The 16,543-nt window shown below is 37.3% G+C and overlaps 1 protein-coding gene across 2 annotated transcripts in view; it reads right to left on the reverse strand.

The window, feature by feature from the left end:
• Sox5 (SRY-box transcription factor 5) overlaps positions 1-333 on the reverse strand; it is a 960,532-nt gene extending 960,199 nt beyond the window's left edge. For both annotated transcript variants that reach the window (XM_048787312.1, XM_048787308.1), the window contains exon 1: positions 211-333. The gene's annotated coding sequence lies outside the window, so the exon portion shown is untranslated. The remainder of the gene's footprint in view (positions 1-210) is intronic.
• Positions 334-16,543: the final 16,210 nt, after the last annotated feature.

Consider the following 16,543-nt stretch of genomic DNA (forward strand, 5'->3'; position numbering starts at 1 on the left):
GCAGGAATTTTTTTTTTTTTTTTTTAATCTGCCCTCCACTTAAAGGAGCGATAAAACGAAATGGCAGGAGAGGAAGGAGACGAGGAGAGTAGGATATCTCCAGATCTCGATGGAGCTCGCATCTATAAATACGCATTCATGTTGAGTCAAGTCCCCTTTGTCAACTTCTTCCCCGCGCCCGAACCTCACCCGCTGCCCTACCACCATTACCTGGACCCCTCCTGGGCCCCCACCCCCGTTTGCAAACAGTAAGGCTGGCAGAGAGGGCGCGCGTGGGGGTCTGCGGGTGTCCGCGGAACCTTCCGGGAGGCGAGCCGCCGCCTGCCCAGCGCGAAGGCTGGAGCAGCCAGAGGTTCGGTTTTTAAAGCGACCACTGCCTACCCGAGCCCGGCTCTGAGCGGCGAGTCCCCGCAACCTTCGCCGCCGCTTCGCACCCACCTACTCCTGGCGGGGGTGGGGGGAGAAAAGTTTGGAGGCTCTCTCATCTCTGCCTCCCGGGTGGTTGAACTGGTTTGAATTTTGTGTGAGTGAAGCCAGAAAAAGGAAAAGAAAAGAAACCCCAATGCCCGAGAACCAGGGAATGATATTTAGGGTGAAATAAGACTGGGCACTGGGCTTCGACGCTTTTGCTGCGACACTTGGTTGGCGCGTGAAGCCGAGAGAGGGACCCTGAGTTACATCACCATCAGAAGAAACTCCGTAGGTAATGCCCTAAGCAGAAGCTGTGGGGCTGACTTAAGTGTGGGCTCTGACAGCTCCCGCGCTGCTCTGGCGCTTATCTCTTCTAATCTCACTTTCATTGACTTAAAACAGCTGCCGGTTTGCCAGGGGGGAAAAATCCTATTAAATCTCAAGCCAGAGTGGGGTGGGGCGGGGTTACTGACAGTGATCTTTTAGAGCTGGTGTCCAGGAAAAGGCAAGGAGGGGGTTTTAGGGAGATGCTGCGGGTTTAAGAGGGTGGTGGAGAAAGGGACTGAGAGAACCAATTCGAGCAACACGTTTTTCTCCTTGATACCCTCCTCTCCTTTTGCTGTAAGCCTATTTGCATGTTCCCTTTCCCCCATCTCTGTCATTTTCTTCAGAAGCGCATCCACTGACTGCGCTGTGTCCCTGGGCACCCCTAGTATTTCCCAGAGTGCAACAACACTACCAGGAGATCAATGACCCTACTCTGTTTATTCTTCACGCGCCTGGAAGAGCAGAGCACTGAAGGAGCTTGGGAGAGAGGCATAGGGCTTGCCAGTCAATGTGCGATCTCTCTCCCACTTTTTCTGGCTGATGTCAACAAGGCAGTTAGCAAGCAAATACAGTTTCTTAATGCATGCAACACATATCAATACAATATTCACCTAGGAAAGTGATGCATCCTTTCTCTCCCTTTCCACCTTTTGTAGATTTGTTTCTGGAAGTGATTTGCTAATACCTGAGATTTTGCACTTGTCTGTGGTGGAAACTTTCTGGGGTGTTTGACGATTGATTATTCGGTACCTATTTCTAAAAATGGCTAAACACCTTTCCCTGGAACAAAAGTGAGAAATGCAAATCTTAATAACTCAAGGCAAAAATTTCAAAGTGTAAGCACAGTTATTATCCCCTCCCACAAAGAAAAGCTTCCTCTTCCACAAATATTTGATAGTATAAAGCCCCATAATTAAGAGAACAATCAAATAAGCTCAGGGCTTTCATGAGGACTCTAAATTATCATCTGCCTAGAATTTATAAGCAGTGTAATCATTTGCTGCTTGGCTATCGCTCTGGATATGGCAAGCTAAATGTGTATCCTTAAACAATTTTACTATATTTTCTCAAGTACTTAACTAGAGAGACCAGGGATGATAGTATTAAACAGCTGGGTCAGTGTGGCCTCACCTATTTAAAAAAAAAAAAAAAATTCTGTGCATGTGCTTGATACACCCTTCCTATACTTTTCATTATACTTCCTCTTTCAAACATCAAGCTGGAGCCACTTGTATATATAGCATAAAAATTCATTGATAGTTGCACTCTACCTTGAATTTAAGTGTTTCTTTTATTTTGAAGAGTTTTTGGCATACGTTGAATGGTTTATTCTCATAATACGTATGCAGTTGCTTTTCAAAATTAGCTACTACTATGGCAGGCCCAGTTCCTATAATAAATGTACAAAAGGCAAATCGGCCCAACTACAAAACAGTTACTCACTATTATTTTTATGAAAATACAGTTGAAGAGGGATTGTCATTTACAGTGAACTTTTGCTGGGTTTTAATCTTGTGAAGACTTATACTATTTGGGGGAAAACAGGGGAGGGGACTAAGTGAGTCCTCTTTCCCGGGGTCTCTGGTGCTATGTTATGAGTGTGCCTTCCTGGACTAACCCCACCAAGCAGAGAGAGCAGGGTTACTCACCAGCGATTCAACTCCTGAATCTTCAGTGATATTGGCAGGAGAAGCAGGGCTGGGCACTGGGAGTGAAGGGGTGAAGATTCAAGCTGCCTAGTGAGATCCTAGTGAAACTTAAATTATACCAACTTCTTCCCTCCTTTTGCTCCTACAGGCAGCAAACTTCCAACCACTTATGGTTATTGAAACCACATGCCCTTAAGACTAAGCCATGATCATTATACAGCAACAACATAGTTGATCAAAAACTTCCAGTGGGATGTTTGTTTTGGGGGGAAAAACACTTTTGAAGTAAGACTGACATATTAAACATCAGTGTTTGGTGTTTCCATTTATTAAGCATTTACTATGTAACAGGCTCTTGGCCAAGTACGTTTTAAATGCATTTTTGTCTCCCCTTCTCACTAAAAATTTGCAAGAAATGTTAAATACTTGTTCTGCAAATGAGAAAAAGAAAGCTCAGAAATGTTAAATGACTTGCCCAAGACCTTGCAATTTGGAAGTGGTACCACCAGAATGCAAAGCCAGACTTGTCCATCTTCAAGCAGTTGGGGGATAGGGGTTCTTCCACTTCCCCTTGATACCATGCACACTTTATCAGAGTTAGTTTTCAGTGGGAAAATATTTAAAAATTAAGTCATTATATGGGTATAAAATACCAAAGCTATACTATGTTCATTCCAGACATGAGCTATGTTGCTATTCTCACTCACCTTGGTCAATAGATAACCGTAAAATTTCCAAGAAAATCCCAATGTGCCCTAAGTGGAGTATACAAATACATATGCTGTGTGTTAAATATAAAAAGTATTTAGCAATACACATAAAATTTTCTTATTGTTGTAGGCTAGGCAAATTTATAGTATACATAGACATTTTATATAGTCATATAATATATATAGTAATGTATATAACATTGCTAAATAAAGTTTTTGAATTCCTATAATTGTACAGAATTGTTATTTATTTGTATTACTACAACTATCCCATGAGTTACATAATTTTACCATACCATTTTACAGATAAACAAACACAGAGAGGTTCTATACCTTGACCAAAGTTATACAAAGTTATAGCATGTAATGGAGCCTGGATTCAAACCCAAGTAATATAACCTTAAGAAACACACCCTAAACCCCACATTACTATTCTGCATATAGTGTGTGTTTATATATATACATACACACATAGAGAGAGAGACATATATACATACATATCCAAATATATTCATAGACAGATATATAGAACTAGAAACTATAGCTCTGGCAACTGGAAATACTGATGTAAGTGGGTCTTTCATTTGCCCAAGGTATTCAAGATTCTCTAAACATTTTGAGGCCATCCTAATCCCTCCTACCTATTTGCAAATATCAGAAGAGTGCTAGGAAATATTAGGAGAATATAATACTTGATTTTGGCCTATTAGCATGAGTTTCATTTTGCATTTTTTTTTTTTTTTTGGCTATATGTGTTTTAAATAGCAGAGGAAAGCTACTTGGGAATCTAAAGAAAAAAAAAGAGAAATATGGGCTCTATCAGTTTTCAGTTGCTACAACAGAATACCTGAGATTGAGTAATTTATGAAGAGCTTTATTTAGCTCACAGTTTAGGATCTGGAAAGCTGAAGATCAGTCCCTGCATCTGGCAAGGACTCATGCTGTGTCATATATACCATGACAAATGGCAATACCTGGTGAGAGTGTTCCAAGAGAGAAAAAACAGGAGATATAACCTTGCTTCATAATAATCTGCTTTCCCAGAAAACAATCCAATCCCTGGAGAAGAGAACTCACTCCCACCAAACAGCATCAATCTCTTCATGAGGGCTCTACCCACATGGTCCACTCCACATTGACCAGGCCCCACCTCCCAACAATGCTACACTGAGAAATTAAGCCTCAACATGAGTGTTGATAGGGACAAAGCATATTCAAACCACAGACAATACTGATAAGCATGAAACTTGTGACTCAAGAGGTGGAAGGAAATAAGTTTAGGTGATACAAGAGACCAACTATGTCATCCTAATGGTGATGATACCCATTTAAAAAAAAAAAAAGCAGTAGCTTTTCAACTCTCTACTAACAAGTGTATAATATAAAATGTTGACATATAAGTTGAGCAATTATGTAACTATATATATATACACATATATATGTGTGTCTATATATGTATACACACATATATATAATTATATGTTAATATTAGACACTGACAGTCCACAAAGGAACTCTAAAATATTTGATAAGAATCCCATACACAGAAATGATTCGATTATCCCAGGCTATTTTTACCTGTCTCACCAAACACAACGTACATATCAATTTTAGAAGTGAACTTCTCCAAAATCAACCAGCTTTGAGAAAGCATTTTGAGATTCTCTTCTCTCTCTCCTTCTCTTCCTAAACAAGATATAAGGGATTATCTAGGGAAGGAGAAATAACAGACAACAATCTTCCCTGGGCATTCTTAATCCTGATAACACCTGAGATACAGACATCTCAACTATTAACTGTACAGGGCCAAATGTGCCTCTTCAGAAAGACAGGAAAAGATACCCTATACCTAACAGACGCCACACACCAAGCTCTTACTGAAAAAAAAACTTTAAAGCCCTATTACAGATACATATGTTTTCATTTAAAAACTACTATGAAATAGAGTGTTCTTTTATTTAAACATTCCCTTGTGGTTCTACAAATTAAGGATCGGTAGTATTGTATTAAAAACTGAGAGCCAGACTGAACTGAACTGGTTAAAAACAGTTGGTAAAACTGCCAACAACGGTTTTGTTGCCGAAGTTGACTGAAATGTCAGGCAGCCTATGCATTAGAAAATAAATTCACATTTTTAAAGTTTTCCCATTTGGGTATGTATTTTAGAATGAACTTCTTTTTATTTCAGCCACAGTTTTGAAAGGGGGAAATAATATATAAAATCCAGATACTGTATCCAACCCAAAACCACAATCATATTGCTCTTATTAGTTAAGAGTGTTTATTATGCTGATTGTTAATTTCTCCCTTCCTGGTAGAAAAACCAGAGGGAACAACAAGATTGGTTCTATTCAACTGAAATCACTTGAAGTCCCCACATTTTTGTCCCTTAATTTACTGTTTTTCAATTTGACTTCTGGCCTTTCATTTTAAATAATGAGTATACAATGTGGCCGGGAAGATGGGGGATTAGACATATAAAAATATTTTTCTTAATGTGAAAATTTCTTTCAGACTCAGTTTTCAAAATTCCGTCTGTTTTCTCTATTGCTACAATGTTTTTGTCATAAATACACAGAGCAGGAGATTTACATGCAATGAGATACATTCATTTTATTTATAAGGAAGAGGAAAATGACTGATATACCTCGCTATTCAGAACTAGTAACATATCTAATTGCCAAGCAAGGACATAATATTTTAAGTTTGAGTCCCAGTAGAGCTTAGGTATTTGGGTCTATGAACTAACAATGAACCCTGATTCTGTTATTTCTTTAAGGTTTTCCGTGCTGTATCACCAATTACATTATGTAATATGTGGACTATGGTGGACAAAGGCAACCTAGACAAAAGCCACAAACATGCCACAAAGAGGGTGGTTAAAAGACATTACTAAAAGTTGTCTTTCTTGTTGAATCTCAGAAAATTATGTAGAGAGAACAAATAACTTTTTAGTTTCTCGATATCTATGACTTCTAATCTCCATCTTTTCATGATGTTAATGACTTAAATTTAGGATTTAATTCATAGATTGACTTTGTAAATAGAATATGTTATTTTAATGCACTCTACACCAAACTGTTTTTCACACTCAAAATGACTATTTTTCAGGTAGCTTTGCTCCAGGACAAAGTAATCAATTGGATCACTATTCCACTTACTGCATTTGGTCATGAACCAATTATTTTAAGCTTCTCTTTGGCCATACAATAGATTCAATAATTTTTCAGCTACTTTTAATTTTTGTTGCATAAGCAAATAAATTATCAAGTTCTTTAACAGGAAAAAAAAACACCAACCTTGAATCCAGTAGGCACCTACTGAATACTGAGTGTTCCCATAGACACAGCTGAGGCCAGTGGTGCCCATTCCTGCCTTCCAGTAGGAGAACATTACAATATATAAAGTCCCATAAATTTTTCAGTCACAAGAGAAATGAAAGAAATAGTGAAATTGTTTGTTCAAAACACGATAAGGAGAAAGAAACATAAATGAGTGTGGTATTGTTTGAAGGTGGAAAATGGCTTTAAATGGTTATCCAATAGTATATGTAGCTAAAAGATCTGGGAATATTGAATTGGTTTGAAAAAAAGATGAGAAGAAATCCTCAAATTAACATCAAAAAGGCCATTTTGTCTGTTCTAGGTTTACATGTGCAAAACATAAGAGAATCTGGATTAAAGGGGAAAAAATGACAAAATCATTGAAATAGAATGAGAAGGATGGGAAAAGATGGATGCTGAGTGATTGAATATCTACAAATGTTTCCTGATAAAGATATTGACCAGTTGTTCTGCAACTTCAAAAGAAATAGAACTGGAAATGATAGAGAACATTAGATTTGAAGTTAGAAGACCTACATTTGAATTCCATCTTATTAAAAATAAAAGATGCTGGGCATGATGGTGCACACCTGTAATCCCAGCAGCTCATGAGGCTGAGGCAGGACGATCACAGGTTCAAAGCCATCCTCAGCAACTTAGTGAGACTATAAGCAACCTAGTGTTATCCTTTCTCAAAAAATAAAAAAAATAAATAAAAAATAAAAAAGAGAGAGATGGGAATTTGGCTCAGTCATTAAGCACTATTGGGTCCAATCCCTGGTTTTAAAAAAAAAAATGTGGCTCTTTATTTTAGTTTTAAATTAAAATAAGTATGAAATGATATCAAGAGATAATAGAGCAGGGGAATAAAGTGGGTCCAGGAGTGAGTTCCCCACAAAATGTACTTTAAAGTTCTATGTCTTTCTTTAGCATTATTTATTGAAGATTTATTGTGCCAAAGATTGTGCTAGAATTGGAGCCATATACTTGGCTTCAACCTCTCCAGTGGCCAAGATGGAGGAAAACTTGTCTATTTTACTATTCTTAATTGTAAAGGAGAAGGTCAAGTATTTCTGACCACAAGATCAGACAGATCATTTTCCCTGGGGGCTTTCTCAAAGACACTAGGGAATGTTAAGACTAACTTCCTATCAGTGAAAAAAAGGAAAGCATTTTCAGAGAACTGTTTCTGATATTCCTTTAGGGAGAGGTAATCCTCCCTGGAGCTCACATGCTCCAAAGGTTACACTGGGTATGCTAAGAATGCAGTGCTCTGACCATTCTTTACCCTACCCAAGCCATTTCTCAGGAGTATGTTTACCACATCAAATGTGTAGGGATGTGATAATAACTCCCTCCAATACAGAGCATTTTTATTTACTGCTTGCTATAAAAGCATTAGGTCCTCCAAGTTCACTGTTCTCATGTGCTATGCACACCCACATATGCATAATCTCTAATCCTGAATACTACTAAGCACACAGCATCTTTCTTTCCCTGACTGTGACCGTGGGTCATTCTGGCTGGTCCACTCTTTGGGTGATAGCCCAATCAAAGATGGGCCTAGAGGATTCAAACTTAATTCTGTTTCAACCACCTGAAATATCTTTTTTAGATTGACAGGGTCATAGATCATAAGGATGACAACTGGTTTAGAATATTTCTCAAAACTGGGAACATAATGATCACTGTAAATTTTGTAAAAATGTATTGTTTCCCATGTACCTCATCCTTCTAAACAGAAGGTCTAGCATCAAGGTAGAGGTGATTAGAGAAAGGTAAAAATATAGCTTCTGGAATGGATACATAAATTTCATGGCTTGGAGGGAAAACAACAATGCTGACACTTGGAAAGGGAATATTTGAGACCCAGAGAGAACATCTCAAACCTGGAAACATGCTACATGTGGTATGGGAAAAGATCAGCTCATTTTTTCTATATCCCACACCACAGCCTGGTAAACAGCAGCTGGCAAAATGATCACTGCTGGCTCATCATCCTCATCTACAAGCTATGAAAGCACAGCAAATCATGTTAACCTGGCCACCCCCAAACTATTCTGCTGTGCCTGATGCCACCAAGAAAAGCTTCACAGGTGGACTCCACTCAAGTATGTGCAAACACACAGAATGCTCTCTACCCTGCACATGAGCAGGTCCTCCCATGCCTGAGTTACATGGTCTTATCCTTTTATGCTCCACTATATAGAGACAGTGATTGGCTTATGACTGACCATATGATCTAAACTGGCTCAATCTCCTACTTGCTCAATTCCAAAGAAGGTGACAGGTGAAGCAGAGAACTCACAAAATAGACTGCCAGATCTTTCTTGTTTTTGTTTGTTTTTATATGTAGCTATCACTCTTTTTGTCCTGTAAGCCTCAAGCTGTAAGAACGTAAGCCCAGGAGATGCTGTCTAGAATGAATCCAAGTTTACAGAGGCAACCAACCTGAGAGACTGAGTGAAACATACTGAAAGATAAGGAAAAAAATCCTGAGGACAGAAATTCATTACTCTAGTCAGAGGGATCATCTGAGCAGCCTTAGTTTCTACTGTTCACTTTTTTCAGATCTTCCTTTAATTTTGATCCACTCCAGTGTGTTTCTAATAGATTTCCTGAATTTTATTTTGTTTCAGTTAGTTCAAGTTTAGTTTCTGTCATATGCAAAAGAACAGAAACCAATATAATGGGGAAATGGAAAGTGATATGAGAATACATACAAGGAACGTCTATTACCTCCCACTTGGTGAGATCAAGGAAGAGCTCTGGAAGAAATTCCATCCATGCTGGAGTATAACATCCTGAAGCTGTAAACCAGGAGAGACAAGATGTGATTTGCATTTCAGCAAGATCATTCTAAATGCTGTGTGGAGAACAGATAGAGAGGCCCAAAGGTAGAGAGCCTGAGCGAGGTGACTACACAGCAGCACACACAGATATGGTGATGGCCTGGACTATGGAGGTGTGGCAGATCTGTTCTTCCCAGAAGCATTTGCCAAGAAGAAATTAAACATGCAAGAAACTGATTGGGAGAAATGTACGTGAAGGATGAGGAGAGATGTAAAAGCAGGATGTGATGCAGTCTGATTTCTACTGAAAAGAGAGGAAAAGTAGCAGAATTGGGGGCTGAGGATATAGCTCAGTTGGTAGAGCGCTGCCTCACATGCACAAGGCCTTGGGTCAATACCCAGCACCATACACACACACACACACACACACACACAGAGAGAGGGAGAGAGAGACAGAGAGAGAGAGAGAGAAAGAGAGAGAGAGAGAGAGAGAGAGAGAGAGAGAGAGAGAACAGAAATAGTCAGGAAGGCCCTCAGACTGCATTATAGCTCTGAGAACATCTTTGTCTGGCTGATGGGTATCCTGAATAGACACTGTCCATAGAAGAGTCCTGTGTTGGGAATAGAGGACCTCCCTCTAACACCGCTTCATGCTGTTATTACTTGGAAGCAGTTCGGAGATAGCAAGGCAGGAATGCACAGTGGATCAGAAGTTTCTACAGTGAGAGTGAATCAGCTAACTACTCTCTATGAAGTAGGCTCCCCGATAAGGGCCACACTTAAGAATGGGAACTAGAGAAAAGGCAGATAGATGTAACAAATATTTGAGTTGTTGGTTGAATGAAGTTGAGATTTTCACTTGAACAACTGGTACATTGGAATTTTTGAACAGGACTTTTATAGATCCCTTGGCTGAGAAATTACAGCAAGCTCTTCAAGGATCAGCAGAGACCATTTAAGATAAATTGTCCTTAAATTTCTTCAGATTGGTACTGGAACTCATGTTGCAAGAAATATGTAAGGAACTCCTACTGCTTGACAACTATCATTCTAGGTGCCAAAGATTCACTGATAGGCAGAAAAGATCATGTCCTCATTCTAAGAAATCAAGAATTCTACAGAAGCAAGGCAGGTATTAAGGAAGTAAATAATGATCAAAAGATCGGAGAGTGTTCAGTGTTTTAAAGAAAATGAACAAATGTACAATGGTCTTGATTGACTAAAGGGATTACTTTGGACCAGGAAGCCATTTTATTCAGGAAAGATCTTGCTCAAATGATGACTAATCTCATTTTTTTCCTTCTATTTCCAGGTCTGTTCCATGCTTCCTGGAGTTCCCTACATCCAGCCGTCTCTGTACATTCCTTGTACCAAGGATTAGGGGCAAACTTTGTCCCTTCCTTTTTAAAATAAGAATCCTAGGGAAATAGAATGCAAAATCTTTTGTATTTCACGAGGAGACATCAGATTGCCATGTAAATCAATTGCTAGAAGACTGCTTCAGTGCCCTAACAGTTCTAGGAGAGCATGTAGGTTTGGTTGTATCAAAATTCTAGCATCAGCTGCTTGTCTCTCCCTTGTTCACTTGTTATTACAAAGATCAAACAAGACGAGGCTTACAAAAGTACTTTGTAATCTTCAAAGGTGATTGAATCAAGCTCTATTAGCTTACAAAAATAATTTGTCAAAATTAAAAATGCTATACACTCATAGAAATGATAAAGAGGTTATAGAATTCCATTCTTGGATATTTTAAAGGAAAGCCTAGAAAACCATCTTTGGTTACATTCTAATAAACTTTGATAGGCTAGGAGCTGGACTAGACAAACATTTGCTGTCTCCTCAAGTATCCCTCTAACAGTATAAAAGCATTAAACACCAAAAACTTTGCATGTGTATGAAAATTTACATAACTTCAGAGAAAGGAAATGATATTATTATAAAAAAGTGAAATTAACCCAAATAATCAAAGGTAACATAAATGTACGAAATTATGACACAGAGACTAGATTTCTTCTCTTATCTACACTAAATGCAAAACACTGGCTTATTGAAAGTTCACATAACAATGTTTTAGAGAATCAGGCATCCTCCATTGCACAGCTACTCGTCATCATTCAATGCCACCATTTTCAGAGGAGAATGCTCCTCTTAGGCACTGTCAGAACTTCCAGCCTTGGTCCTGACATAAATGGAATTTTAGAAATGAGCTTATGGTTATGCATAAGCTGAATCAGGCAATACCTTTTTTGAAATTGCCCACCCCATCTTCCTTCCACCACCAATACCTCAAAACAATACAAATTAACACAGTACAGTATGAGCCAAATTGAGAATTTCTACCTAGAAAAATAATATTAAAGTAAACCAGTTGAAATCTATTAATGTGCAATATTTCTATCACAACTGAAGATGAAAAAGTTCTTTTTTATATTTAAAATTTTTACAGAAGAATAACAAAGAGGAATACTTGGTGTCTTTCTCCAGGGGCTACTTTCATGTTGGATTGATCTAAAGCAATTGTCTATGTTGTATTTGGCTGCCGGCATAGGCTAGGGGAGATGAGACTTCAGAGGAACTAATTCAGTGACCTGTGGCCCTGGCACAGTTAGGATGAGGGCACTTTGTCTGGCCAAGTTCCAGTGTGGTCGAGTCTATGGCTCCCACAGCTGTGCTACCAGCTGCAGGTCAAAGTTGCAGAAAATTCTTAAATCAAGAATCCACAAGAATGAAGTGGACTTTTAAAAAGAAATTTTAACTTTATTTTCTCTATCTGGAAACTAAGATTGAAAATAAAAGTGTTAATAAGAAGTTAAAATTTATAAAGAACATTTTTATGTGTGTGCCAGGTATATACTATGCCTTGTATACATTATCTCATTTAATCTCCATAATAATCCTAAAAGTCTAGCACTGTTAATACTCTATATTACCAATGAGGAACCTGCCGCACAAAGAAGCTAAGTAACTTTCTCAATATCACAATATCTGCATTATAGAAATGTTGGGACATGCTAAAACAATAACCAATCTCTGTGGTAAGCAAGATAATAGAATCAAATATGAAGAAAATTTTAAATTAGTTTACATTTTTAAAAAGTTTTAAAAATTGTTATTATAACAAGTAAAAAGAGATTTACACTATGAATACATTATCAAGCACAATTCCAAATGGATTTCTAGTTTTAGCTCTGATATGTAGAAAACTTAGAAGCCATCACTCTACTCCTTAAATAAGAAAAAGCTGGACAAATGAAAATTTCATGACTTTTCTGGAACCAGTGAGAGAATTATTCTCTTTTGGGCAAACCATCACTCTAAAATATGGAGAGAGGCACATCCAAAGAGTCTTATTTGGACTAGAGGAACCACAAATTCCTAGAAACACTTCTATGATCATTTTGATGAATTACTAGAGTTGTGTGCAAATTAGTAAGAGAGTGTGAAATTCCCGTCTTAAAATAGCAACTCTCCTGATCTTGGTGGACTTTACATGGAGGAGTGTTCCCAAGTTCTCATGATGAAGATCCATAGGTTTCCGACTCTGGCAGGGTTGGAGACAAGTAATCACTGTAAAACAGGATACTCCTTCATAGCCCAGCTCTGTTCTTCTGGGGGAAAGGACTTTACCAGAGCCTCATTCCCACTGGGAGAAGAGTGTCGCTCCCATTCCAGACCAACTAGTCATCCTGTCCCATCTATCTCACCCAAAATGGGAAACACAGTCAACAATTTTCAAGGAAATATGTAGGGAACCCTGTCGACAGGGAAGGGAACGCGGAGCTTGGTGAAGGTGGGGGTAGGGAGACAAGAAGGCCATACCACAGGAGAAACACTTGTGACTGTTTTAACACCAAGACTCATTTTAAAACTGAGATTTAATCAGATTATAGAACATTCTCCTCTACTCCATACCTTTCCACCACTGTAATAGGTCTTCAGTTCATTGACAGTGGATAACAGCTAAAAATGGAAAGACATAGACTGTCTGAGAAGGAGCATCTAGGGAAGTACAAAGTCAATAAGGGAGACAAAAACAGGAACACTAAAGAATTTGATGCCTCTGGCAATACAGCTACAAACACAAACCCATTGCACGGATTTCAGTTTTATGCTCACTGAGGCCACCATGAGTTGTAACTGACACAATTGCTCTGAGTAAGACTGGTTAGATTTCCCTGCAGAGTTTCCCAGCATACTGAAGACATACAGAAAACCATTCTAATGGTTTGTGGAGCTTTATACCCAGAGCTCCTCACCAGAAATGTGCCCTTCAAACTATCTTGAAACAAACTGGGTGCATTCTGACTTGGGTGAAGTCACTTTTTTGTCCTAATAGATACAGTCATACTCAAATTGTGGAGATACATTTGTTTTTGCTGGTGCCGAGGATAATGTTTCTCTCAGTGAGTCCCCTGATAAATTGCATTCTGTGTAATCATGGATGTTTCCACCTCTTTTCTTTGGCCTCATGGTACCTTACAGCTGGTTCTCTTATATTAGGCCTGAGTTATCCCCAAACAGCTATCTCTTATAGGGAACCTACTTTAAATATAAAGACTCGGGAGTAAAGGGATGGAAAAAGATATAGCATGCTAACACTAAGGAAAAGAAAGCTGGAGTTGCTATGTTAGTTTCAGAAAAAGACAACACCAGAAAAAAAGCAGATTATCAGGAATAAAGTGGGGATACCCCATAATGATAAAAGAGTCAATTCTCCAAGAAGACAACAGTTCTAAACAGGTTAGCATCTAACACCAAGAGTTCAAAATACACAAGGCAATAACTTATAGAACTGAGAAAGAGCCAGACAAATCCGCTATTGTGAGTGGAGATTTCACCATCCCTTCAATTGATGGATCCAGTGGGCAGAAAATCAGCAAGGATATAGAAGGCTCAAGTGGTACTATCAACCACCTTGATCTAATTGACTTCTATGGAATGCACCATTCAACAGCAGAGCATACATTCATCTCAAATGAATTTGATACATTCACCACAATAGACCACATTTCAATCACAGAAGGCTCTTCAACAAACTACAACTTACTAAAAGTTATACTGTACCAAAAGAAGTGCTTAGAGGGAAGTTTATGGTATTAAATGCATACAAAAGAAAAATATTTAAAAATCAACACTTTAGCTTACCTTATAAAATTAGAAAGAGACAAGAAAACTTAGCCTAAAGTAAGTATAAAAATAAAATAAATAATATTAGAATAGAAATCAATGGAACTGAAAATAGAAAAACTAGAGAAAATAAAGAAAACCCAAAACTGGTTCTGTAAAAAGTTCAATAATGTTGATAAACCTTGGATCTAGCTACTCAAGAATAACAGAAAAGACACAAATTATCAATCTCAGAAATGAAAGACAGTTTAACAGTATTGATCTCATGGACATTTAAAGAAAAGGATAATAAAGAAAAAGAAATAATAAAAACCGTTTTATACCCATAAATAAAATAACTTAGCTGAAATCAACCAATTCCATGAAAGACAAAAACTACAAATAGCCTAAAAAGACACATCTAAAGAAACTAAATCAATAATTAATAACCTTCCAAAAAGAAAAGACCAGGTTTTATTGGCAAATTCTACCAAAATTTGAAAGAAGAAATAACACCTATGTCTTCCATAAAATAGGAGAGAGAACGCCTCCTAACTTGCTCCATGAAGCCAGCACTACCTTAATACTAAAACCAGATAAAGACATTACAAGAGAAGAAACAGATCATTCTCTCTTATGAATATAGAGACAAAAATCCACAGCAAAACACTAGGAAATGAAATCCAACAACATATAAAAAAGAAATATAGCTCATGACCATAAGGGCTTTATTCCAAGTATGCAAAGCTAACTCAACATTAAAAATTCAATTAATATAATCCATGTTATCAACAAGCTGAAAAAGTCATATGATCATATCAATTAATATAGAAATACATTCCAAAGAATCAAATAGTTGAAAGAGACCACAATATGAAAAATATTTTAAGTATTTTTGAAATCCTAAGCTTAGTTTTAGGTCTCGTAATCAGAGTGCACAGTGAATTTGTTTGCAGTTACCACAAAGTGCTTTACATTTGACTTTTGAAACTAACAGTCTTAAAAATTATGTTTACTAAATAAATGCCAAAACCATGATTTCTTCTATTTTTACTATCATGAAATTGCATCTTGTCTGCTAATTTGTAATTATCAGAGGTACAAACCTCTATCAGAATCTGATCAAAGTTATGAACCATCTTCCACAGAATATGCAAACATACTAAAAGTGTTAGGTTATTTCAGAATACTAGTATAATTTTACTGTTTTAAAGACTTTAGACTATATTCCTTATTATTATATCCCATTTTGCTTGAGGGTAAAAATTATAAAGACCTTGAAATTCTGTTGAGACTGACTTTTAAAGAAATTATTCTTTCAAAAAGTTAAAGAGTTTCACATTTAATTTAGAATTTTACTTCATAGTTTGATCAAGATCTAAATGTAAGAAAGGAACATTCTTAGAAAAAAAGCAACTCTATACCATTTAGCTAAATTGCATATTTATCTAAGGAGCAATATTATAGAGTCCTGGTCTTAAATTCATGATTATATTCATTCATTTCTTTCACTAATATTATTACTAATACTAAACCACTTTGTATCTGCTTTGCGTTGGATGGATGTAGTTCTTTTGTAACTGGATAGAATACAGATTTTTCCTTGAAACCTCATTATATATGCTTATTTGGGGTATGTGAGTCAAGAATTGAAATACATTCTTAGAGATCAAAGAAAATGAAGCTATGATCAATTATCAGAGATTCTATTATAAATGTCTTCAGCGGTAGGGGTGGGAGGGTTTAGAAGGGGGATGCTCTGTATTGCCTTAATTATTATTACCTTAATTATTTCAATGGGGATAAAGCAAGGGAGATTTATAAGTAATGCAGAGAACTTCCTGAAGAGCTCAAATTTGAAGAAGATAGGCACACATCACAAATGAGGGGAGATAAGAATAAATATAAAGAATGACATAAATGTTTTTTAAATAGTTCAGAAAAATTGACAGTCTGAAATAAGCTAAGGTTATTGGGAACGGAAAAAAATATTGAAGCCAACCAAAGCTACTAAATAGGAAAATAAAAAGAAGTAAGTCTCTTGTTATAGGTAATTCATATAATTTTGACCAGAGAGCAAGCAGGTGATCAAATAATATTTCTACAAGTAATCTCCAGAAATCGTGACCATACAGATGTGCTTATGTGTGAGGATCTCTAATGCATATCATCAAGTGAAACAGAGGTGAATATGGATTGCATGATCTCATGCATACAAAAAC

This window comes from Marmota marmota, unplaced genomic scaffold, assembly GCF_001458135.2.
Source record: "Marmota marmota marmota unplaced genomic scaffold, marMar, whole genome shotgun sequence".
Taxonomy (NCBI): Eukaryota; Metazoa; Chordata; class Mammalia; order Rodentia; family Sciuridae; genus Marmota; species Marmota marmota.